We start from the raw sequence: 26036 nt of genomic DNA, 5'->3' as shown, positions 1-26036 counted from the left end.
TAACAAAAACAACAAGTGTGTTACCGAGAACACATCGTTATGATAACACACAAACAGAATTTTAAGTATGTGTAACTAGATATTTTTTTATTACAAATAATAAGAAACGCGAATGAAACGTTTTGTTGTGATGTAGCCCTTTTAAGGGATTTTTAATAAAAAAAAATTTATACCTTTTACAAAGGATTTCTTTCCAATTTTAAAAAGAATAAACTTTCCATGGTTCTCTACCACACTCCATTAGCCACTTAGCAACTCCTGTCTTCTCTTCCTTTCCATCATGTCAGTCTGTCTAAAGGATAGGGAATGTTTTTATAATGTCTTGTGTCTGTTTTGATTTTGAAATTGTAGGTGATAATTTAATAATTAATCAATATCAAGTGTATTTTCTTTGATAATTGTTAATTTTTATACATATGTAACCCCTCCAACACACCTGCCTTTTTAACTTTGTTAAACCTATATGCAGCTAGATCACTTGATCATTGCCAATTTTCTATTTTATATAATATTTTTCTTAAATGTAATTGTAACTTTGGAAGATATGACAAGGATCCTTTGAAACATTTGATGTCTCTAATATAGATTTTGTCCCCTTTTGGGAGGAGCTTCCTGAAGTCTTTTAACTTATTATTTATTGTTTTACAATTAATGGATAATTTTTTTTAAGTTAAATGTAATTTTAACACATTTTGAACTATTTATACAAGAACGTATCTAATAATTTAAATCAAATCTACAATAACCATAAAAAAATATTTTGTTGGAGTTTTCTATAAAGAAATATCTATTAGCTTTTGTTAAAATGGTTATCGTATTGTTCTCCAATATTATACCTATTTCGTAAAACTCGTTAAACCACTTACCCATTGTTATACAAAATCTCGTTATACGCTGACGTCGTTAAAACGTATTGTACTTTTTTATCTTTTTGTAGAGAAGAAATGAGAAACGCTCAAAAAGAGCTTGTTCAACTTGTTAACTGTTTATTAATATGTAGTGTTGCGTTTGTAAAATACGAATAGCTATGATGATTGCCGACCTCCGCCGCGGAGATGGCACTTAAAGAAGAAGTGTTGCGTTAGTTTAAAATAATGACATTAATTTAAAAATTAAAAAATTATTTAAAGATTATATCTTTATAAGGGAATAAAGGGTCCTTTTAATTAACGTGTGTCGACATTTTTAGTCAATATTTACATTCTTCTTTCTTCTTTAAGTTCCATATCCGCGACTGAGGTCGGCAACGGCAATCATCATAGCTATTCGGACTTTGGAGACAGCTGCTCTGAAAAGTTCATTTCATCCATACCATTGAATATTTCCCTGCAAAATCAATTGAAGCAAATTATATTTCTTTCCACGTGTAATATGTCCGAGATATTACAATTTTCTTGTTTTGATGGTATTTAAGATTTACATTTCTTTATTCATCTTTCTCAGAACCTCTCTGTTTGTGACGTGTTCTGTCCACGAAATTTTCACCCACAGCAATTCTTTTGTACACCCACAGCTTTTAGTTTCTTCATTGATGGAGAATTGAAGATCCAAGTTTCGTTTCCATAAAACAAAGTCAAGAAAACGTAGCACCTAGCCAACCTAACTCTTAGCTTCAACTTCAAATCTGTTGTGCAGAACACTTTTGAAAATTTTGCAATTTGCATAATTTGTGGAGTGGATCATTGTTCCAAGAAATGAATATTGGTCTACTCGTTCGACATTGATTCCGTTTTTAAGAAGATTATTTTGTCTTCTTGACGTTTATTGCTAGACCATATTCTTATCCATACTTGGCTACTCTTGTCACCAGCTTCTGAAGTTTTCCAATATTTTCGGTTAAGGTGACAGTGACATCTGAATATCTTATGTTGTTAATGGGAACTCCATTTACCTTTATTCCAGCTGTTTTACCCTCAAGAGCTTTTTTTAAGATCTCTTCCGAGTAGGCATTAAAAAGAATTGGCGACAACACGTATCCCTGTCTTAGCTCAAAACTGAATTCAATTTACTCTGACAGCTGAACGTTACATATTATGATATTTGCATTACAGATACTTAAGCAGTTAAAGAATATCAATATTATGTGAATTCAATTTTGTTTTAAAACCACTGGGTAGTCTTTAAGAAGTCTATTAGGATTTTGAGTGTGTTTGAACAGTTAAGAAGTACTGTTAAACTGTGTTTTAAGTAGGTATATTGTTGGCAATGCGAATGTCCTCGTAGTGGTTACATTCTGTGAGGATGTGCTTGACAGTGATAGGAGTATCGTTGCAGTGGGAGCATGACTGTTGGTCTGTACAGGACCTAAAATAAGTGTGTGTCAAATGTTTGTATCCTATCCTCAATCTTGGTATTGTTATTTTCTCTTTTCTGCTCAGGGATAAATAGTTGTTATCATTAGGTTGTATTTTTCTGAGTTTTGTGTCTTTAATGGTCCAAAGTTCTTGCCACTTGCCTTGGATATTCCTTTTGTATTTTGATTTTATATATTCTTGGAGCTGTATGCTGGAAATAGCTAAGTTGGACGTAGATGCTTCTTTTGCAGCTACAATTTATTATAATGTAAATTACATTTTTACTAATAGTTGACGATTTCCTCCGGAATTTGTTTGCGAAAGACTACTTTAAAAAATATTATTATATGTACTATATTATTTTTTTTATTAGGATGTTTTAGTTAACCTCCGATATAACCGGAAGTGGTAATGACTCTAAATATTTTAGATTAACTGGACAAATCAAAAAACATCTCATTCTAAATTTTCATTTAGATACTAATTATGTCAAGTTTCACTAAAATGACTAATTGAAACTCCCAAGAATCACCATGTATATCAAACTGCTAGAATTTAGGTCAAACAACTAATCAATTCGGGCATACGATGAATGAAAACTCATGAGTAATCAAAATTTATTGTATGAAAACGGAAGCAGCTTTTACAAACTAAAAGTATACATTTTGGTGAATGCACCAAGAATCCGCCAAAATTTAGAATCCGCCAAAATTTAAAATTATTAAGTTTTTTTTCTTTTATGGCCTTTGGGAACTGCGCCCATTTAGCCAGCAACCCTTCTTGAAATCGACGCCTCACCATACACCAAGACCATTACGAATCCGTCTCCGAATCCATTATAAAAACAATCCAGGGTAGATAAGGGAAAAAAAACTTTTCGCACCCAGATCATTCAGGGTGACTAACCACATACTAAGTAGACATACGGGGTATTATTAATTTGCACGACTAATGTTATAATCTAAAGTTTCAATTTACATGACTTAACATAATTTAGAAGAATCCTAACGATTGACGGTTTGTGTAAAGCTAGTAAGTAATTATTTAGTTCGTGTGTATTAAGTTATCATCAGCACAATCCTTAAATAGATAAAAAATAGAAGTATGTACAATGTACATACTATAAATACCTAACCTATTTAACACTTAGTGTTATTTTTCCGATACTGTAATATCCTTATTTGATCATTCTGACCCTTCTTTTTGTTGTTGTGTCATACACTTAGCAGCGTATAATCGTAGGCGTTTAAGTTTCTGTCTGAATCAACTATTTAACATATTTTTTTGGCTCACATAAGTTTGTTCACAGCGGCTCTAACTAGTTTTGATGTTTTGCCACTGCTTCAGATTTTTCAGCGACGTGATTCGTCGTCTACTTACTGTTGTAATTTCGCAACGTTATAAAAGTAGGTATTGTTAAAATATACACATTTACACATACTTATAATTGACTATTATTGAAAAAATTATTGTATCAACGTTTCGATGCTCAAATCGGATGTCGTTGTCAAAGTACAAAATATATATAATCTTAAGACCTTCTACCCTCTCGGGTGTAGGTATCAAAATAAAAAATATTATTGAATTAAACAAAAATGTTGTTACTTAGTAAAAAATTCTTTTAATTTATTTAATCTGACTCATTTTTATTGAATAAATAATAATTTATTTAAATAGATTCAGAAAAATACACAAAATTTTTTTAGCTCTGTTTCTCCTGGTATATTGAAATTGCTAAGTTAACTAATATTTCGCTATAAACTAAATAATTTATTAGACCAGGGCCGTCTTAACCCGGGGGTGCAAGGGGTGCGAGGCACCCGGGCGCCAAGTCCAAGGGGCGCAAGCCGAATATTTGTTAAGCCCAAACTTACGCTTTTTGTCCTTTAAAAATTTTCAAAATTCTTTAAAAAAAAACTACAAAAAATAACAAAAATATACATAAGTGCGCCTTCGGTATTTTTTACAAAGGCTATTAATGCTTACTACACCTACGATATGCAAATGAAATAAGAAACCCATTTAGATTAGTCCAAAAATAATTTCAAAAAGGTGACTCGTAATTTTGACCAATATTGAATGTCGAATTTTACACAAGAACAACTTACTATTGTTGTTAAGGCTGTATGACACTATACATTTTCTTGTATCATTTCTAATATCGTTTCTGATATGTGAAAAAAATGCATAGTGTCATACACAGATACAAGAAACGATATCAGAAACGATACAAGAATTTGAGTCAGACACAGATTCTTGTACAAGAACTGCGCCAATTTACTCCTAATGCTACTTACTCATAAACTACTTACTCATAATGGCGGCTGAAATGAAAATGGGATTATGTATTGATGAATTTATTTGTGTTTTTGTAGGTATTATTTATAAATCTTATATATTGATACTTAATATACCGTTTGGTATGGACTACTGTCCTACTAATAACCATATATTTAGCTCCTAGTAAAGTTCAAACTATAAATTTAGGTTTCATGGTGCATAATTTTTTACAAAATACAATAGCTCCTAATTTGGATCAAACTGAAGATAATTCTAATGCAAATATTTTAGCACAAATATCAAAACAAAATAAAAACACAAATAATCAACCTCAAACAGTCAACGTAAAATTCTAACATTAAAATGTTAATTAAAAGTTTATAAATTTTATAAAATCCTTAAAATCAGCTGTAGATGTAGATGCAGTACTACCATAACGTGACACGGGGTGACAAACAAAATATCGACCAATCACGTGCCGAATTTCATAGAATTTTCGATACAAGAACTTGTATAGTGTCATACAGGGCACAAATGTAGGTACAAGAAATGATACAAGAAAATGTATACAAGAAACGATATCAGAAACGATATTAGAAATGATACAAGAAAATGCATATTGTCATACAGCCTTTAGGTTCGTTTATCTCAATTCGTCAACAAAGGTTGACGAAGTTAGAGAGAATTTTCTAGGTTTTTTACCGCTTACTGATACTACCGGACAAGGGTTATCTAATTATTTATTAGAATTTTTGAAATTAATGAATATTGATTTTGATGATTTACGAGGCGAAGGGTATGATAATGGGCAAGTATGAGAGGCAAAAATATTGGCCTTCAAAAAAAATTTTAGACATGAATCCTCGTGCTTTTTTTGTTCCTTGTGCGGCTCACAGCCTTAATTTAGTGCTTAATGATGCTGCTAAATGCTCATTGGAAATAACAAATTTTTTTTAATTTTTCAAGAAATTTATGTTTTTTTCGCATCAACATTACGGTGGAATGTCATAATGAATGAGATACTCACCTTTATATTAAAACCGCTTTCAAATACGCGATGGGAGAGTAGAATTGACTCATTAAAAATATACTTCGTTTTAATATGGGGAAAATTTACGATGCATTATACTGAATTTTTGCCAACAAGTACGACAATGACACAAGAAACATCGCAAGCTCATTGATGACAAAATTAAAGAACTAAGTTTATCTGCTCTGTCGTGACTGGTAAAATATTTTAGCAAAGGTCAATATTGTCAGTAAAACTTTGCAAAGGCGGTATATTATTATTTTGGCACCTGTTAAGATGCTTGATCATGTTAGTAAAGATTTAGTCAACAACCGCACTGACACTGCGTTTGAGTAGATATGAATTGACTCAGTACCAATTGCTAAAGGACTCGATTGCGAAACTAAATTTTCTGAAACTGTTCGTCCACGTCCCCAAAAAGGCATTTCAATTACGAGGCTGCAGACAAGCCTGTGTTAGATCCAAAACAAATTTTTAAAGTTAACTTCTATTATTATTTATTGGACATTGCTATTGCAAAATTAAGTGAAAGATTTGAAATGTTGAGTGAACATAATCATAATTATCGTTCTTAGAAAATATATTGAGTTGGAGAAACTCCTAAGAAAACTTAAAAAAGACACAATGTTTAATTTATAAAAAAAACTAGCGCATGGAAATAGATCTGACATAGGTAGATGATGAAGATCTATTCCATGAGTTAGAATTGTTACCAATATTTTTTATAAATAAAGACACAATTCCACTCGATATTTTAAGTTGTATAATCTAATAATTTACTCTCCGTTTTCCAAAATATTTCGAATGATATATTTAACACTTCCAGTAACAGTATCTGAAGGAGAAAGGTCTTTTTCTAAACTTAAATTAATCAAAATAGTCAACAAGACAAACAGACAGATGAACAAACCTGGCTTTAATAAGTATAGAAAAGCAAGTAAAAAGTATCACCGAAGTAATAAAAACTTTTGCCAACTTAAAAGCTAGAAAATTTGACTTTGATATAATATAGTGTTATAAGATTGATCTTTTTTGAATACTCAAACCATGTTTTTTTAAAAAATAAATAAAGAAAGCACACATAATTATTTTTAATTTTTGCGTACCTATAATCTATATTATAATAGTAATAATAATAATCTTCTGACAAAAGGGGGCGCAAAGATGAGTCTCGCACCCCGGCGCTGTGTATGCTTAAGACGGCCCTGTATTAGACAATGGGGTGGTTGTTAATACTTTGTTGCTAAACAATGGGATAGTGTAACAAGTGATTTTCTAAATGAAGTTGCAGGTCAGCTTGGGTAATTATACATCCACACATTGACTCTTAACCGATAAACACTTGATGACTCTTAACCGATATACACTCTCGTTCCTGGTCTTCTGCAGAGAAGACGGTGGTGTCTTCGCTTAGTAGCAAGCAATACCCCCCATTCCAAGTGGGGATTCACGGTACATATTTGTACAATACATTTTAACAACTAAAATTTGTTGCTGTAGTGTTTCTTAAATCAGAATGAGTTTCATCAGCTTTAAATACTGTAAATATTCTAGTATAAATGAAAAAATTGCGAAAATATATATTTGTATATAAGTTATTAGAGCTACTTGTAAGTGACTACAAAAGAAATGTATTAAAATGGCTAAAACGAAGGTGTCTATAATCAAAATTATAAATGATCTATTTCTAGAACATAAGCCTTGACATAAAAATTTGTAATTGTCTGCTATTAGTATAATGTAATATAACATGTCTCGATGTCATCCCTTTTTAGAGATATTAAATTTATTTTTGTCAATAAACTAAACATACATTTTATTACGTAATTGATTACTCAATCATTATTTCTTTGTAGAGTTTATTGGCTATCCCCATAAAAATATGTTGTTTGCTTGACTTAATGATGAGTCTTTTTTGGCATTATACTTCTTAAATCGTATACATCTAATTGTGGTAGGGGAGCCCAAGCGGTAATTTTTGCAGTTACTCAAGCGCGTCATAAAATCACATGGGGAGACTAGTACCCTGTAAACTTACCTCTACCATATACAGGGTGTAACAAAAATACAGGTCATAAATTAAATCACATATTCTGGGAACAAAAATAGTTCGATTGAATCTAATTTACCTTAGTACAAATATGCACACAAAAAAGTTACAGCCCTTTGAAGTTACAAAATGAAAATCGATGTTTTCCGATATATCAAAAACTATTAGAGATTTTTTAATGAAAATGGACATATGGCATTCTTATGGCATGACCATCCTAAAAAGAAATTATAGTGAAATTTGTGCAGCCCATAAAAATTTTATGGGGGATTTGTTCCCTTAAACCCCCCCAAACTTTTATGCACGTTCCAATTAAATTATTATTGTAGTACCATTAGTTAAACTCAATGTTTCTAAAACTTTTTTGCCTCTTAGTACTTTTTGGAAAAACCAGTTTTAATCGAGATGCGGCTTCTTTTTTATTTTGTTTACATAAAAATTTTATGGAGGGTTTGTGCCTTTAAACCCCCCAAATGTTTGTGTACGTTCCAATTAAACTATTATTGCTGTACCATTAGGTAAACACAGTATTTTTAAAACTTTTTTGCCTCTTAGTATTTTTCAGATAAGGCACCTTTTATCGAGATGTGGCTTCTTTTTTAATATTTGTCAAAATATACCTCAAACTGTAATTATAAATAAATTTTCATATTATTACCAAGTCTCTAAAATCGTACTTAAGGTGATACAGTAGCGATCAACAGGTAGCAAAAACGCGTTCCAAGATTGCGGCTGTAATTTTGAATATTTTTTCGAAATATTTGGCACACGTATTCGTAATATAATAAAGAATGGCGGTACAGAGCCCAATTTGAAAAATATATTAATATGTGGAAATTACTCTGTAATTAAGTACAATATTAAAAAAACGAGCCTGTACCGCCATTAAGAAGAACAAAAAAATACACTTTCTTCAAATAAACTTTTTTATCCGATGTCTAGATTTTGTGTCATTTTGGAACTAATAAAATTTTTTATTTCATTAGAAGTTCCAGAATGACACAAAATCTAGGCATCAGATTAAAAAGTTTATTTGAAGAAAGTGTATTTTTTTGTTCTTCCTAATGGCGGTACAGGCTCGTTTTTTTTTTAATATTTTATTTAATTACAGAGTAATTTCCACATATATTTTTCAAATTGGGCTCTGTACCGCCCAGTGGCGGCCCGTGAGGTAGTGCCATAGAGCCATGGCACTACCTTGCTAACTATGCAGAAACATATTTTTTATCTTAAAAACATTTTAATGCCTGTTTATTTTTTTTGTGAATATTTCTCTTTATTTTTATAAATTATATCAAATCTGGCAACTGTGTAGCGCAATGCAAATCTACCGACTCTGGCCACCCACAGCTGACCGGATAAAGGATGAAAATCATAAAAATCCCAGTGCCGAACGGCATAGTGGCTCGTGAGAAAAGAGAAAGATTGTATGAGCATCCTGTGTAAGTGACAGAGAGAGAGCGGTATTGCACTTTTAACATACGTTTAAATTGGAGTCTCCGTGCCAGCCTCGAAATCTCGAAAAGGAAGTTAGTGGATCTTAAGATACAATGTTTTAGATCTACATATTTCTAGTTTCTTTACGCATTCGCTTGACGCTATTGTGTTTATTGTCTACTACTGTATTGTATATTTGTGTTTATACTCTACTATATTTTTTAATTTGTAATTATTAGTTAGTGCGTTGTGATCGTGGGTATCGTAGGTATAAAAATAATATTTTGATTATTTTCTACGTTTAATTTATTTATTGACAATGAATCAAATTAGTATATTAAAAAACTCTTTTGGTGGTTTTTCGTTCTACGAAAAAAAAAACTACAAATTAAAGAACTCGGTCGGCCTTTACCCGATTTAAAATTTGAAAAACAAAGTGGAAATGGACAAAAACTTCGCTGTCGTAAGTTTAATAAAATTATTTATGATAAAAATAGCTGGTTGTGTTGTTGCGAACAAACTAATAAACTCTTCTGTTTTGTATGCGTTTTCTTTGGAGGTGACGAGACTTGGTCAAACAAAGGCACCGATGATCTTGTACATATATGGGAGAAATTGAAATCCCATGAAAAATCTAAAGTGCACATGAATAACGTTTTTAGCTTTTCAATTCTTGGTAAGTTAAATATAAAAACCCAATTAAATTCAGCTTATCGTGATACTCTATTTATATTTTATATCCTTTTTGACCATATCGTAAAACCGCCACAAAAAATTTAGGCAGCTGCCCGGATTCTGGCACTACCTTCCTAAAGTTATACGAGCCGCCACTGGTACCGCCATTCTTTATTGTATTACGAATACGTGTGCCAAATATCTCGAAAAAATATTCAAAATTACAGCCGCAATCTTGGAACGCGTTTTCGCTACCTGTTGATCGCTACTGTTTCCTCTTAACAGTACACAAATATGTGGTGGATTTGACAAAATATTCAAAATATCTCAAAAAAAAACTAACTTTTTAAAAAAGTACTAAGAGGCAAAAAAGTTTTAAAAACATTGTGTTTAACTAATTGTGCTACAACGATCATTTAATTGGAACGTACACAAAAGTTTGGGGGGGTTTAAGGGAACAAAACCCCCATAAAATTTTTATGGGGTGCACAAATTTCACTATAATTTTTTTTTAAGATCTTCCTATCGTAAGAATATCACATGTCCGTTTTCAATAAGAAACCTCGAACAGTTCTCGATATATTGAAAAAAGTCGATTTTTATTTTGTAACTTCAAAGGGCTGTAACTTTTTTAGGTGCAGGTTTGTACTAAGGTGAGTTAGGTTCAATCGAACTATTTTGGTTCCCAGAATATGTGATTTAATTTATGACCTGTATTTTTGTTACACCCTGTATAGACTCTTCATGCAAGGGAGTTCGTTAAAAGTGGTCCGAAAAAAAACTATCCTTAGGAAAATTCCAAATCGTCAGATATCGTCAGAAATCGTAGATTAAGATAAGATAATTTAAGTACATGCAAAATAGTGTATATTTAAAAAATCTGACTGTTTGAGCGGGGTGTAAGGAAATGGGTAAGTCCCAAAGTTTTACAAGAAAAAAGCGAATATTTCGCGAAAGGAACGCAGATCAAAAAACTGAAAATACGTGTTGGACCTAATCTTTACAACTCCAATAGGTCCCCATGACGCTTTAGTAACTGCAAATTTAGCATCCAATGCTACCCTACCCTAACTATATTTTCCGGTTGGACAAGAAATTGATTTTCCGAAGTTAATTGTCAGTCGAGTCGACTGTCAAGTTTTCCGTGGTATTCACCAGTAGTCATCCTAATATTGGTTGAATTAACTACCAAGTTAATTGTGGGACAGCTAATATAAGTGACATTATCCATTAACACTCTCTATCGTACGGTGAGCTTGTGAGTAATTTAGCAAATTATGGCTAACAGAAACCTCCCAGTGTTAATCTTAACAGAACCACTTGCATCGGTTGTATGGAAAAGTAATAGTATGAGAGCTAGTGCTGCCTCCGAGTCTCCGAGTAACAGTATTTCTTGTAACACAATACTCTGGGTATTGTGATTTAGAAAGGGTAAGAACTTTCAAATTTAAAGAAAAATGACGAGAGAAGTCATTGAAAATGCTAATAAAGAATGGCTTAGCTCAGAAGAACAAAAACGGCCAAAGAGAACACAAAATCTTAACACGTTGTCGAATAGAACATTTATAGACGTCAAATTTCCATTGACGTAATGTGACACAACGTCTATAGATGTTGAATTTTTCCCTATTCTACTTTGTAAAATACATATATAGTGTCACACCACTTGCTTATACATTTGACGCACTGTCCGTCAACGTATTAAGTGAGGACTCGCTTTACTATACTGAAGTTTGGCTTTGAGATAGTAAGAAAAGGGGGTAGAGAAAAATAAAACCTTTTAACACAAAAATCTATGCAAACGAAAATACCACTGGAAATATAATGCTATGAAAAGTACGATAAATTGACATACAGAGCTGCATAGTAAAACAGAATATGGGAGCCTCTCAAGATTAGCTTCAGAATTGGAGAGGGATGAACAACAAGAAATAAATGACAAGTGATACAATAACCTGAAATTCTTTTAAAAAAACCTATTTATCTTGTATTGCTATATTATATACTGTTAGTAAGAACTGAAATCAAAGTCAAAAGTCCTAACAAATATATTTATAATAAATATGTTAAACATTGTATAAACAACTAATATAAAAATTAAGCAATCACTTAATAACCTTAGTAGTGGTGGTGTAAAGGTCGAATAGGATCTGATGGCTACTAACAAGTAACGATGATGTGCACGGCACGCACCAGCTCTGCACATTATCATTCGTTTTATTTTTGAAACTGTAAAAAAATGAAAGCAAATCCACAAGGAAAGAATTTTCCTGTAGCAGGCTGTATACTATTACTCTATATATCACACATATTATCTGTACATATCATACTGTATATATACAGCAGGCTGTATATATCAAACATTTTTCATTGAAAATCCGTCATAAAAGGACTACTATAACTTTATTAAAATCCCTTTAAGGCCTACACCATATCACATAACGTTTTTGGTATAAAAATATCATCACCAGTGCTAGTACAGGTTAATCACATGGTGAGCTAACAAAAATAGTTGAATATAAACCCTTTAAATGTTATGAAAATGTGTTAAATTTACATTATTAATTATAATTCCAAACGATGGATGAAATAGTTAGAGATATCGCCCTGAGGCCTTGCATAACTCCCCAAACACCACGTGGGTTGCTGATCAGATGGATATGTCCTTACAATACGGAGGATGAAAGGCAACGCAACTGATGGAAACTGTTTTAATATTTGTTAAAATATTAAATACTAATATACGTACGTATTTACTAAAAGCACTATACGTATATTGGTTATAAACATATCGGGAATAATATTTGGTAAAGTAAAAATAGAGATAAATATAGGAAAACAAATGTCAATGTCATCAAAAACTCTGTATAAACATCGAGCCTCAAATATAATAATATCTAGATAGGCATAAAATTAAATCAATTTTATGTACATACACAGGTACTTTGATATTCGCCCTTTTCATAATAGCTGACGTGTTTACTGTTTTGTCTTTCAGTTGATAGGTCATTCGAAATGATATTTACCATTTGTCAGAAACTACGACTTAGTAGTCGATTCGAGCTATAGATTTAATATTTAATATTTTAATTAATTAAAATTTAAGCAATATAATAGCTTGATAAGAGCAATAAAATTGAGTAAGCTTTTGTAAATATTCTACTGTTCTATTTTAAAATTATTTTTGTCGCCCTGGCTCTCAGAATAGGCTTAATAAAATACCTTTTTGCACGATTGATCATTTTTGACTGTTTACCGTGACAGATTTTACGTCAGTAGGTGACATTTACTAGCAACTCGACGGTAAGTAATCCAACTCGACGGTAAGTACTCCAACTCGACGGTAAGTAATTCACTTACCGTCGAGTTAAAAAATCTCTTAATTTTAATTTATTTTTTGAAAGAATAAAGAAAACTAACGAATTATTTATTAATACTGAAACTTATGGTACAATTTTTTAAATTATTTAATGAAATCCCCCTTGTCTGGGCTGTGGTTTCACTTCTAACAGAAACTCAATTCTCCATTGTTGTTATGCACCCTAGTTACTACCTAACAACCAAAGTATCTATCTTTATAAAATGAATGAAACTAGTGAACATGACGAAAATGTTTAATTTTATAATTTATAATGGTATTGTTATGACAGTTCCGTAGATTGTTCCTACATAGAAAGAGTCCCTCGACGTGAAAGAAGAAGTAGTCACGTACGAGAATATTCTGGATTTCATGGAATAACCCAGAAATGTCTGGTGACATCTAGAACGTCAGAAAACTATATAAACATTATGTGTTTGACATTCTATAGTTCAGTTGTAATTGAGTATTTAAAGTTGATAGTTGTCATTGAGTTTGTATTGTAATTGAAGTTAAATAAAGTAGTTTAAAGAAGTTGTAACAGTATCAATCGTGCAAAAAACGTTATAAGCATGTCGAACGTTAAGGGTAACCGATCTCAGACAATAATTGGAGTCGTCGCTCTGCTCCTCCTCCAAACAATTGTCTTCGATCGGTATAAAACCCTTTCCGTTCTCCATATTTAATATACTATAAATTTATATAATTTTTCTACCTGCCATTAGGTATTAAGTAATTTACTTTCATGTAACAACGTAACCGTAATAAGGCAATTTCACAGTTGAACTGAAAATGACAATTCATAAGTTAATCTAATAATCTGAAAACCGCTAAGCAATAGGTTTCAACCTATTGATTCAATAGAAATTATTTCCAACGTTTTTTAAATTCTAATCGAAAGAAATATTATCGAAGCCTTACACAAGACGGCAACTTTAAACAGCGCGAAAAAGCTGCACAGATGTTTTGTAGAACCAGGTGCTAAGGTTCTTTAACCAGGATGTTCCTCTTTTTCCTGGACCTAGCGTTTCATATATTTTTTCTTTCGGAGTGGATGGTAGGAATTAATATCTGGATTTATTTCGCACAATGTCTCCAAAATATTGTAACGTTCAAGATTTGATGGTTGTCAGTACCTCTCGGTTTTTATTCATTCTTCTTAGGACCTCCGTATTAGTGAATCAGTCATTCCAAGGGATATTAAGCATTTTCCGATATAAGCACATCTCAAATACTTCCATCTTCTGCACGTTTATTCGTTTAAGGTCCACGATTTAACATAATAAAAAAAGACAGAGAAGATGTAGTACTGCAGCATTCTTATTTTTTACCAAGAGAGGTGTGGCTATTGAAAAAGATCCCCATCTGGTTAACGGTGGATCAATGTATCCCGATGCGCGCTCTTGTCTCTTAGTTTTTAGTACATTCTTCATTTATAATGCAATTTTATTTATTAGCTACTATTATTTATAAAACTTTTTTTATTTTCAGAGTGCCCTCCGGCTGACGACGGAATGGAGCGGTTTGCGTGTCCGACGCCAGACCGACAGGGAAGGTATCACTGTATTGACGACCATGTCCTCTGCGACGGGTTCATAGACTGTCCTTCGGCTGAGGATGAAGATCGACAGTCGTGTATGTTCTTTAAAACGGTAGGTTTAATCAACCGTTAGGTCTTTTTCCTTAGGTCTTTCAGCCACCAGTTCTGGCGTCTTCAACACGGCAGAAAGAATATACAATTTGATCATATAGATTTTGAGCTCCAGACTAGGGTCTGATCTTGCAAATACTATTTTCATGTTCGTGAGTATTTTCCTCGCTTGTTTGATCTTTGATGGGATTTCTTTTTTGGGTAACACTGGCTATTGATATTTGATTTCGCTGAAAATTTGGCTGATAAAATACTCCAAGGAGAAACATATACAGGGTGACTGATTAGTGGGGTAAAGCTCCGTAGATCCGTTATAGTAATCGATAGCTATAGTATTTTTACTACAAAAGCAAGATTACGTAGGTCAAAATTTCTGACGTAAGAGCACTGCCAAATCATTACAATGTGACTATTCATCATGGCCACGTTAATATCAGTACTAGTCAGATATTTTCTTTGTTTTTGTTTACTGTACAAATAATATCTCTAATTCTTTATTCTAACTAATGATGTCAATCAATTTTCATTGCTTGCCGAAATATATTAATAATACGCCGAAATATTTGTAATGTTAAAGTAAATAAACATTAACTTTAAAATTGACATTCCGCTAGCATTTCTTCCAAGTGTCAAAATGGTAATATGTATAATAAGAAAAACGTAATCGCGATTATATTGAGAATTTTAGAATTTTATTAATTAAATAACATTCTAAGTCATATTCTAATGTTTTGACAGTGCTCTTACGTCAGAAATTTTGACCTACGTAATCTTGCTTTTGTAGTAAAAATACTATAGTTCAACTCCCTGTACAAATAAAAATAAGCACAACGGCAACAGTTTACTGATGCCATATTTTTTTATTTATTGTCAAAATTTTTAAAAATGATTAATAATCCTAATTTTCTTTATATCTAATACAGGGTGAGTTAAAACGCAAGTACATTATTTTCTCAGTAATTTTAAATGGAACACCCTGTACTGTATATCACTATTGCAAAATACCATTACCGTACTTTTATTTGTATACAACATTCCCTATGTCTAAATTTATTAGTTTTCGAGATATTTTCATTTTTCCATAGACCAATAGCGTGGCCACATAGATTACCAGAATTTAATAAATTGGACTATTTTTTAAGGTTACTTTAAGAATGAAGGTTATAAAATGCCTCCAACAACAAGAGATGAGATGAAAAATAGAATACAAAGTGTATTTCGAAGTGTTAATTTACAAATGCTTCGTAGTGTAAGTAACTCATTCTATGGCCGTTTTTAGGCATGAACGGCATGAAGGCGTGTTAGGAGGTCATTTTGAACAACTTATGTAATTAAATATTTAAAATATTTTATTAAAAGTAGCTTTTAATTTTTTCAAAAATGTAGTACTTTGTGTTCATGTTTTTTATTTGTAAAATTTTTTACTGATATATTATTTTTGGTTCTTTATTTGTTACATTGTTACATTTACATACAAAAGTAGTTTTTAATTGTTTTCACAAAATGTTGTATTTAGTGTTTGTGTTTTTTTTGTTTTTATTTGTTACACTTACAAACAAAAGAAGTTTTAATTGTTTCAAAAATGTTGTATGTTGTGATTGTTTTTTTTTTATAAAATGTATTACTAATAAATCATTTTTCTTTCTTTATTTGCTACATTGATACATTTATTACCAGATTTATAATCAGTAATCGTAAATCAGTTTTAGACAATAGGGATGTTCACTAATTTTTAAATATAGTTAAATTCAATAGATTACAAGGTATATAAAAACGTAACAATCATAAAACTGTTTAAAAATGTATATTTTTTAAGATAAATGAGTTCATAGTGTTGATTTTCTTGGAGGCTAGAAAAACGGTAGCCTGCAGCGAGGCTACGGTCTGTGATGTCAGCAGTCGTAACGTCTTTGATCGACGACTAGTTTTCTATACTTATTTACTCAGTGTATTTGAATGTGCGCAGTTTTTTACGTATTTAATTATTAAAAATAAAGCCAAATAAGTGGTGTTTTTTTCCTGGGTGTGTAAATACATCAAAAAACAGTTCTGACAAGATTTTTATTACCGTTCCAGCCAATTTAAAACAGAAAAAGAAATGGTTTGTTGCAGCTATAACTTAAAATAACTAACTTAAAGAACTAACTTAATAAAATAAACATTATAGAAGTTTTCCAGAGACTTTCGGCCCTTGGTAATAATGTAATTGTTCTTTCTGCATTTACATTTTTCAAAAACACTTATTAGTTTTCTCAGGATTCGAAAAAAATGAATGAATTTAAATAGCATTGGACCAAGATTTTGCACCTACCCCCTTAAAGAGTAAATGAAAAAGTTTCGGGACCTCAAATTTGTATTCCTTAAACTGGGATATTCCTAAAAACGGGATTCTAATAATACATACAGTAAAAGTAAACCTTGAAATAACTACATGTGAATGTAGGTATGACTTTATATTATATTAAAATCATTAATAATTTAGTGAAAAGATTGGTTGAAATGAAAATGTATAATACCCAAGTTCAAAAATATTTTTTACCTTGGAACAGTTGTCAACTCGAAATACGAAACAACCGAAATAAGATCTAGAGTTGAAAAGGACATAGCAACATTTAACAACATGCATGAGAAATATTTTCACCCATTGCGACATAATATCTCTCCCACTAAAAATGCGGCTGCTAAAATGTTATTATTTCCGGTCTTGCTATATGGCGCAGAGGCCTGGACAATAATGGAAACATTAATGAAAAAGCTAAAGGCATTCGAGATGTGGGTGTACCCACGTATCCTCAAAATATCCTGGGCGACCCACACCAACGTACAGGTATTGCGTCGAATGGGAAAACAAAAAGAAATCTCTTTTACAATTAAGAAACGAAATCTTAAATATTTCGGTCATATCATGAGGCATGATAAATATCGGATACTCCAACTGATAACGCAAGGTAAAATAGAGAGCAAACGCGGACCCGGAAGAAAATACACTCATGACTTAAAAACTTACGCCAATGATTTGGACAAAAATCGATCGAGTTATTCAGAAACGCCTCAAATGAAATTAAAACTGCCATGATGATAGCCAACGTCCACAACGGACAAGGCACATGAAGAAGAATAAAAATATTTTTAATACACCTAACCAAGTTAAAGTAATAACCAGCCAATGTATGTATACAATATGTATGCGTACAATGCATGCATACAACTTTCTCTATTTTTTTTTGTGGAGTATTAAGCATATATTTTTTTAGCTTAAAGAAGACATGAAAAATTATATGGAATATACACTCAGAAAGGCCGATGCCACATTATGCGTTTTGAACGGATGCGGTGAAAACGCATCCGTTTCCAACGCAACCGGACCGATCTGTCACACTATGCGTTTTCACCGGATGCGACGGAAACGCATCCGGTCAAAACGCATAATGTGGCATCGGCCTAAAGCTGTGGTAGATTTATTTTTTTACAAGATGCCAATAAATCATACACCATTGTTACATCTACACTACAGTCGGTAGTTTATACGAATCGGCTTTCTGAAAACCTTCTTCCATTTTATATTTGTTTATTTTTGTAAAACCCAAAATATGTCCTTACAAACAGTCTATCCACTTTAAACTAAACAAATTCACTATAAAACTCCACTTTAACCCTGAGAAAACAAGGAGAACAAAATAAAATGACCTGAAACGTCAAACAGGTAAACAGTAACAGTATGAGAATGGCGCGCGCTTGGGGTATGCAACTAGTGACGTCAGGCCAATAGAGAAGCGTTCTTGAAATTTAAAATAATGCTAGATTTCTAATAAAGATTTTTTATAGAAAGGCTTTTTCAATTTTGTTGAAATTTTGGACAATTATTCCTAGGGTGTTTCTTAATCGTTTTACATTTTTGAAATGACTTTTTAATTTTTTGTGAACATCCCTATTCAGTCATGGCTTACTTAAAATTTAGAAAGATTTAGACCCGTAATTAATAATTTGCTCTGAAAAATGAAAATATCTCGAAAACTGATAAATTTAGACATAAGGAATGTTATATAAAAATTAAAGTCCAGTAATGGTACTTTTCGATAGTGATATAAAATACAGGGTGTTCCATTTAAAATTACTGAGAAAATAATGTACTTGCGTTGTGATTCACCCTGTATTCAATATAAAGAAAATTAGCAATAACAATCATTTATGAAAATTTTGACAATAAATAAAAAATATGGCATCAATAATCTATTGCTTTTTGCTTATTTTTGTTTATACAGTGAGTTGAACTTGTTACGATTTTCATATAAATTTGGTTATAACTTTGTAAATACCATGTACAACATAACAAAACTTTATGTCTTTGTAATGGAAAAGTTAAGAAGATTTCGAATATAAAATAAAATATATGGTGTTCCATTTAAAAAAACATAAGTTTGGTCTGCCACTATGTTATCGACACCCTGTAACATTCTAATTAATTTTGAAATATGAGGCTCAAAGTTGGCTACAATTTTTGTTATTAACTTTTATTGCTATCTATTACTATAACGGATCTACGGAGCTTTACCCCATTAATCAATCACCCTGTATATCCACGCAAAACGACATTTATAGAGCAGTTTCAAGGAAATCCACTACTATTTATTTATATTAGACATTTTTAAAATGGATTATTATTTCCATTCTAAAAACATTTATTAGAGATAATTGTTATCTACTTAACTGTGTTAGCAATTTCGGTCTATATTCCAGTACCAGTTGATATCGTAATCCCAGCGTAATTAACTTCATTGTTATATTGAACTCATTTACATTTTTAATTTAAAACCCTTGCATTTCAATAAAACTAAGGCCATATTTCCGGGCTCAGTCTCGGTGTGATCGTTTTCCATTTATATTGTAAAAATGAAAACGATACAGCTGACAAGGTCATTGAATATGACATAAAAGAGCGAGTTAGAACCCGACAAACGCATTTTACATTATAAAATATCGCCACGGGGACTTTTTAGCGGCCTTTGAGATAATAATCGACTGATATTATTATCATTTTGTTTTCTCCCTTTTCGAAATGATTACGGCGTGAAAAAGTGGAGTTGAAAAAGAAAGAAAATACTGATTTAATAGCTGGTAGATGAGCTCGTTAAAGTTTATGAATTAAAGAATGTTAGTAATTATTTACGTCTAATTTGACAAGTTTTATTGGGTATATTCTCTTTATAATTAAATTTACAATTCACCTTTTGCTAATAATATCTTATAATAGTACCTACTGACTTGCAACTTTTTGCATTGTTTTTTAGTTCAGAGAAATAAGGAAAAAAATATCCTGTTGGTAACACAACCCCCTCCAGGCCGAAACCATATTTTTTGAGTAGAATGGACATCTATAATAACCTATATATTTCCTGCAGCCGATTTTGATGATATACATAGTTATAAATATATGAAGATCAAAAAACGGTAAGTTTTCGCTTTTTTCGTCTATTGCCAAAGAGTTAAGCATTTTAAACTTTGAGAGTAAAAAACTCATAAATCGTATAAAAAAATTCAATATGGCGTTCGCTGAATATGTCTATATTGTCTATCCCTATTGGTTGCTTAGAAAATTGTAAAATAAATCATAAATTTTGAGTTTATACAGCGTGTCTACTTGAGTTGGAAACATATGGGAAACTTTTTTATTATTAATTTTACGAAAAAAAGTTATTCTTTATAAAAAGTTCTGCATGCCCCAAAACCTAAGATTCAATCATCAGATATCAAATTTTCTGAATATTATACGAGGTATGTCAAAAAATATGAACTTCGTTCAAGAGTAAAGTACCTTTATTTCTCTCAATATCGAAAATGCTTATTCTGAAAAGTTGTTTGGAAATAAAAACTAAGCTCAAATATGCAATTACATGCTTCTAATTGGAAAAAAATATTTTCCAAATTTTTCTCAAATTTATTGATACCAACTTCGTTTTGATTCATTACATATACGATAACTCTTTTATTATTACTTTTACGAAAAAAAGGTATTCTTTATAAAAAGCTCTGTAGGTCATAAGGCCGAAGATGCAACCAACAGATATCACATTTTATTAATTTTATACGAGTTATGTCAAAAAATATGAATTTCACTCAAGAGTAAAGTACCTTTATTTTTCACAATATTGAAAACAGTTATTAAAAAAGTTGTTTAGAACTAAAAACTATGTGTCAATATGCAATTACATCCTTCTAATTGAAATACTGTGAAATATAAAGGTGCTATAATATTGAGCGAATTTCATATTTTTTGACACACCTCGTATAAAATTAATAAAAGTTGATATATCATGGTTGTGTCTTAGATTTTAGACCATGCAAAGCTTTTTACGAAGAATAACTTTTTTTCGTAAAATGAATAATAAACGAGTTATCATATTTAGACAAGGCGGAAACGGCGGGTTCGTTGGGAAAAATATTCCCATGAGATATTTTTGCATAATCACATTCGTGAGACATCCCAGAATAAGGTTCAAGAAGTCGCCCACGAGAAAAGTGGGCCAATTTTTTTTTAACAATTTTTTTTTTAGTCAAATTGCAAAAATCAATATTTTTGGCCCGGACTAATTTTTTTAGGTTTTTTGGACCATTCTGGACAAAAAAGGTCTCCTATAATTTTTCTCTAAAGTTGATATTTTTCGAGTTATAAGCAAGTTAAAATTTGAAAAACGCGAAAATGGCCATGTTTAAGACTTAATAACTCGGTCAAAAATTATTATTTTGAAAGTCAGAAAGTGACTAAATCAAAGTTTAAAGTCGCCGTTACATGATCCTGAAGAAATCTGTGTCATTAATTTACTACTAAGCTGTTATTTTTAATTAATAACAATGAGTGGTTACATCGTATTGACGCTGCTGTAAATGTGAGTGCGAGTAAGATGCACAAGTGGACTGCTGGAATGGCTTCTCTCTCGCACTCAGCATTTACAGCCCCGCACACGTGCATGGCGCGTATTATTATTACTTAAAAATAGCAGCTTAGTAATAAAATAATGACAAAAATTTCTTCAGGATCTTGTAGGGGAGGCTTTAAACTTTAATTTAGTCATATATTGACTTTCATAATAATAGCTTTCAACCGAGTTATTAAGCCTTGAAAATCGCCATTTTTCGTTTTTTTCAATATTAAATTGCTTATAAGTCGAAAACGATCAACTTTAGAGAAAAATTATAAGAGACCTTTTTTGTCCAGAGTGGTCCAAAAAATTAAAGAAAAAATTGTTCAGGCCAAAAATGTTAATTCTTGCAATTTGATTAAAAAAAAATTGTTGAAAAAAAATTGGCCCACTTTTCACGTGGGCGACTTCTTGAACCTTATTCTGGGATGTCTCACGAATGTGATTATGCAAAAAAATTTCATGGGAATATTTTTCCCTTCGAACCCGCCGTTTTCGCCTTGTCTAATTTGTAATAATTAAAAACAATGTTGAGTATCCTTAAATTTGAGAAAAATTTTTTTTTTTCAATAAGAAGCATGTAATTGCATATTTGATCTTAGTTTTTAATTCCAAACAACTTTTTATCATAAGAATTTTCGATATTGAGAGAAATAAAGGTACTTTACCCTTGACCGAAATTCATATTTTTTGACATACCTCGTATAATATTCAGAAAATTTGATATCTGATGATTGAATCTTAGGTTTTGGGGCATGCAGAGCTTTTTATAAAGAATAACTTTTTTTCGTAAAATTAATAATAAAAAAGTTTCCCATATGTCTCCAACTCAAGTAGACACGCTGTATAAATATTCATAACTTATGTAAAAATTAACTTAGAACCTTCTTATTACACGGAATGATGAGACTTCTGGTGCGTAAATCATACCCGAAATTCCAAATCAATTAGTAAAATAGTTTGAAAGTTATTTAATTTGTTTATCCCAAATTCATTTTTTTTTTTCAACAATATAAGTCAGAAAATAATGAAGTTACAGTAATACTTTGGATAGTTTATGAAAGAAGAAGATTTACACTATTAATTTAATTTAAAAAAATGGCAAAAAAGAATTCTAAATATTGCATGACCAGATTGTAATTGTAATAATCATCATCGTAGTGATGATTATGGGAAAAAAAATATTGCAAAGTTATTTTGCAGGAACATGTGAATTAAAAAAAGGGGGGCTAACTTCGTCCCTAATTGTCCAAGGATAATTGTTTTTCTTTCTAAATGTGTATAAAAATTCAGTCTTTCTAAATATGAAAAAAATAATTTTTCTACGGGTAACGGTTAAAAAGTTATTCTAATTGTTTATAAGTAAGCAAAAAATCGACATGTTTTTGCAAAATAATTTTACACTGTTTGAAATCAAATTTTGTCATTTTTTTTAAATTAAGTTAATAGTATAAATGCTCTTCTTTCATAAACTGTCCGAAGTATTACTGTAACCTCATAATTTTCTGACTTATAGTGTTGCAAAAAAAATGAATTTGGGATAAACAAATTATATAACTTTTAAACTAGTTTATCAATTGCTTTGAAATTTAGGGTATGATTTAAGCAACAGAAGTCTCAGCATTCTCAGTTCTCAGAATTTTTACATAAGTTATCATTATTTATAAAAACTCAAAATTTATTATTTATTTTACAATTTTCTAAGCGACCAATAAGGATCGACATATTCAGCGAACGCCATATTGAAGTTTTTTACAAGATTTATGAGTTTCTTACTCTCAAATTTGTTTAAAATGCTTAACTTTTTAGTAATAGACGACAAAAACGAAAATTTACGGTTTTTTTTATTTTCATTTGTTTATAACTATGTATATCATCAAAATCGACTGCAGGAAACATATAGGTTATTAATATAGATGTCCATTCTACTCAAAAAATATGGTTTCGGCCTGGAGGGGGATGGGTCACGAGAAAAATCTTATTTCTCTTGACTATTTGGGCTGAAGTCAAGAAAAAACTATACGATAGAAATATGGGTGGAAATTGTAAAGTTCATAAAATGCATCCAAAAAGTCAAACATGTCAAAATCAGTATATGTATCACGGACCAGATTTTGTAACTCAAGGGATTTTGTAGTATCTGAACAAGGAAACGCCATGGGAACCAACCCCCGGAGAACCTGGTGCCCATGGTCACTGCTAAGGCACATCATCTGAAGTTTCTAAGGTTTTCGGAATTTAATTGATACAAAAAGATTACTCGGGGGATTTGGGGAAGCTGAACAAGAATATCCGCTGCACCTGGTGCCCAAAAACCTTAGAAACCCCAGAAAATTGCGTGTTTTAGCAGTGACGCTAGGAATCAGATGGTCCGGTGGTCGGTACTGTTGGCGTACTCACGTTCACCGACCCTAAAAAACTCCGAGTAATCTATTTGCATCAAATTAGTACCGAAAACCCACGAAACTGCAGATGACGTACCTTAGCAGTGACCCTGGGCACTAGGTACTACAAAGGGTTAGTTTTGATACCCAAGTAGCAATTTTTCGACGCATTGGTTGTCAGTACAAACAAATGCACTGTCTACAACGTTGCCCGAGAGCATTTTCGGTTGTTTCGGCCAACGTCCCCTACCCCGACTGACATTACGATGTTACAACCTGTAGTTATACGGGCAACTAATTTATTACCATTTTGACAACTACATTATCACACTTCAGTTTTTTCAACAATCGCAACGACTTAAAAATGTTATAATGCTAAACTAATTATTATATATTTTATTTTGATAGAAATTTTCGATTTATTTAACAACCTGTTTATTTGTTTTTTAATAGCTGATTTCCATTCCATTGTTTTATCAGTAGATTTGAGATTTGATAACCATCTTTGTATCTGCTTTGGTAGACAGGGTTGCCAGGTCAGTTTTAACTCTTTCAGTAGTTTTGTTTTCACAAAATCAGTAGATTCTTTTTAGGCCATGTAAATATACAGTAATACAGTGATATGCACATCCGTCCTAAATGTGTCAAGAGCAATTCCACAAAATTGGAAACCTAATTATTCCAAACCACCAACTGGTAATTATCATTTTTTAGCTAAAATCTACTAAATCAAAAACTAAAATATACTTAAGTATTTTTGGGATATATTTGGGATTTTTTATAATAAAAACAACAGCTAACTTAAGGGGATAGGCGCAAAATGTCTGTTAAAATGTTTAATGTATTTTAAATGTTTTCGTTTTTTGCGAATCCTTAAGGCCGCGTCCCACCATCAAATAATTTGATCAAACTGGTTTGAGCAAACTGAAAGTGACAGTTAGTGACGTCACATCCTGAAGGCCGCGTCCCACCATCAAATAATTTGATCAAACTGGTTTGAGCAAACTGAAAGTGACAGTTAGTGACGTCACATCCTGAGTGTTCATTGTGGATAATAATGAAAAAATTTTAATTTTAAATAAAGTACAAACAAGTTAGACAACTCAATACAAAAAATTTGATCAAACTAGACTGATAGTGAGAGCACAGATTTTTAGAATTTCAAAAAAACTGCAATATTGACGTCACTTTGACGTACTTCCGGAGTTTGCTCAAACTGTTTGATCAAATTATTTGATGGTGAGACGCGGCCTTAAGTGTTCATTGTGGATAATAATGAAAAATTTTAATTTTAAATAAAGTACAAACAAGTTAGACAACTCAATACAAAAAATTTGATCAAACTAGACTGATAGTGAGGGCAGAGATTTTTAGAATTTCAAAAAATCTGCAATTGTGACGTCACTTTGACGTACTTCCGGAGTTTGCTTAAACTGTTTGATCAAATTATTTGATGGTGAGACGCGGCCTTCAGAAAACTAATAAGTATTTTTTAAAAATTTAAACGCACAAAGAATGATTACGTTATTACCGAGGACCGAAAGTCCCTGAAAACTTCTATAATGTTTATTTTAATACGTTACAGGGGTGAAAAAAAGAAAAAATTTAGTGACTTTTAATTCCAAATATCTCGTTCAAAAGAAACGTTTCGGTTTTTCTAAATAATGCAGTATTCCATTCTGCGTTTAAATTTTTCAAAAAGACTTATTATAGTTTCCTCATGATTCGAAAAAAATGGATCAAATTATGTTGAAATATACCAAAAATCTACTAAAAAATATTGCCTACTAGAATTTTTTAAAAAATATCAAAAATCTACCAAAAAAGTAGAAATCTACTAAATGTGGCAACGCTGTTAATGAGAATGATACACTTTTGACACTGATCACATGACCTCTGTCACCCAATAAGAGGGTGCGTTCTAAAATGGTTTTGATAGTCGACGCGGCCGGATTTGGTT

This window comes from Diabrotica virgifera, chromosome 6 (genome assembly GCF_917563875.1).
Source record: "Diabrotica virgifera virgifera chromosome 6, PGI_DIABVI_V3a".
Lineage (NCBI taxonomy): Eukaryota > Metazoa > Arthropoda > Insecta > Coleoptera > Chrysomelidae > Diabrotica > Diabrotica virgifera.
This window is presented reverse-complemented; position numbering follows the sequence as displayed.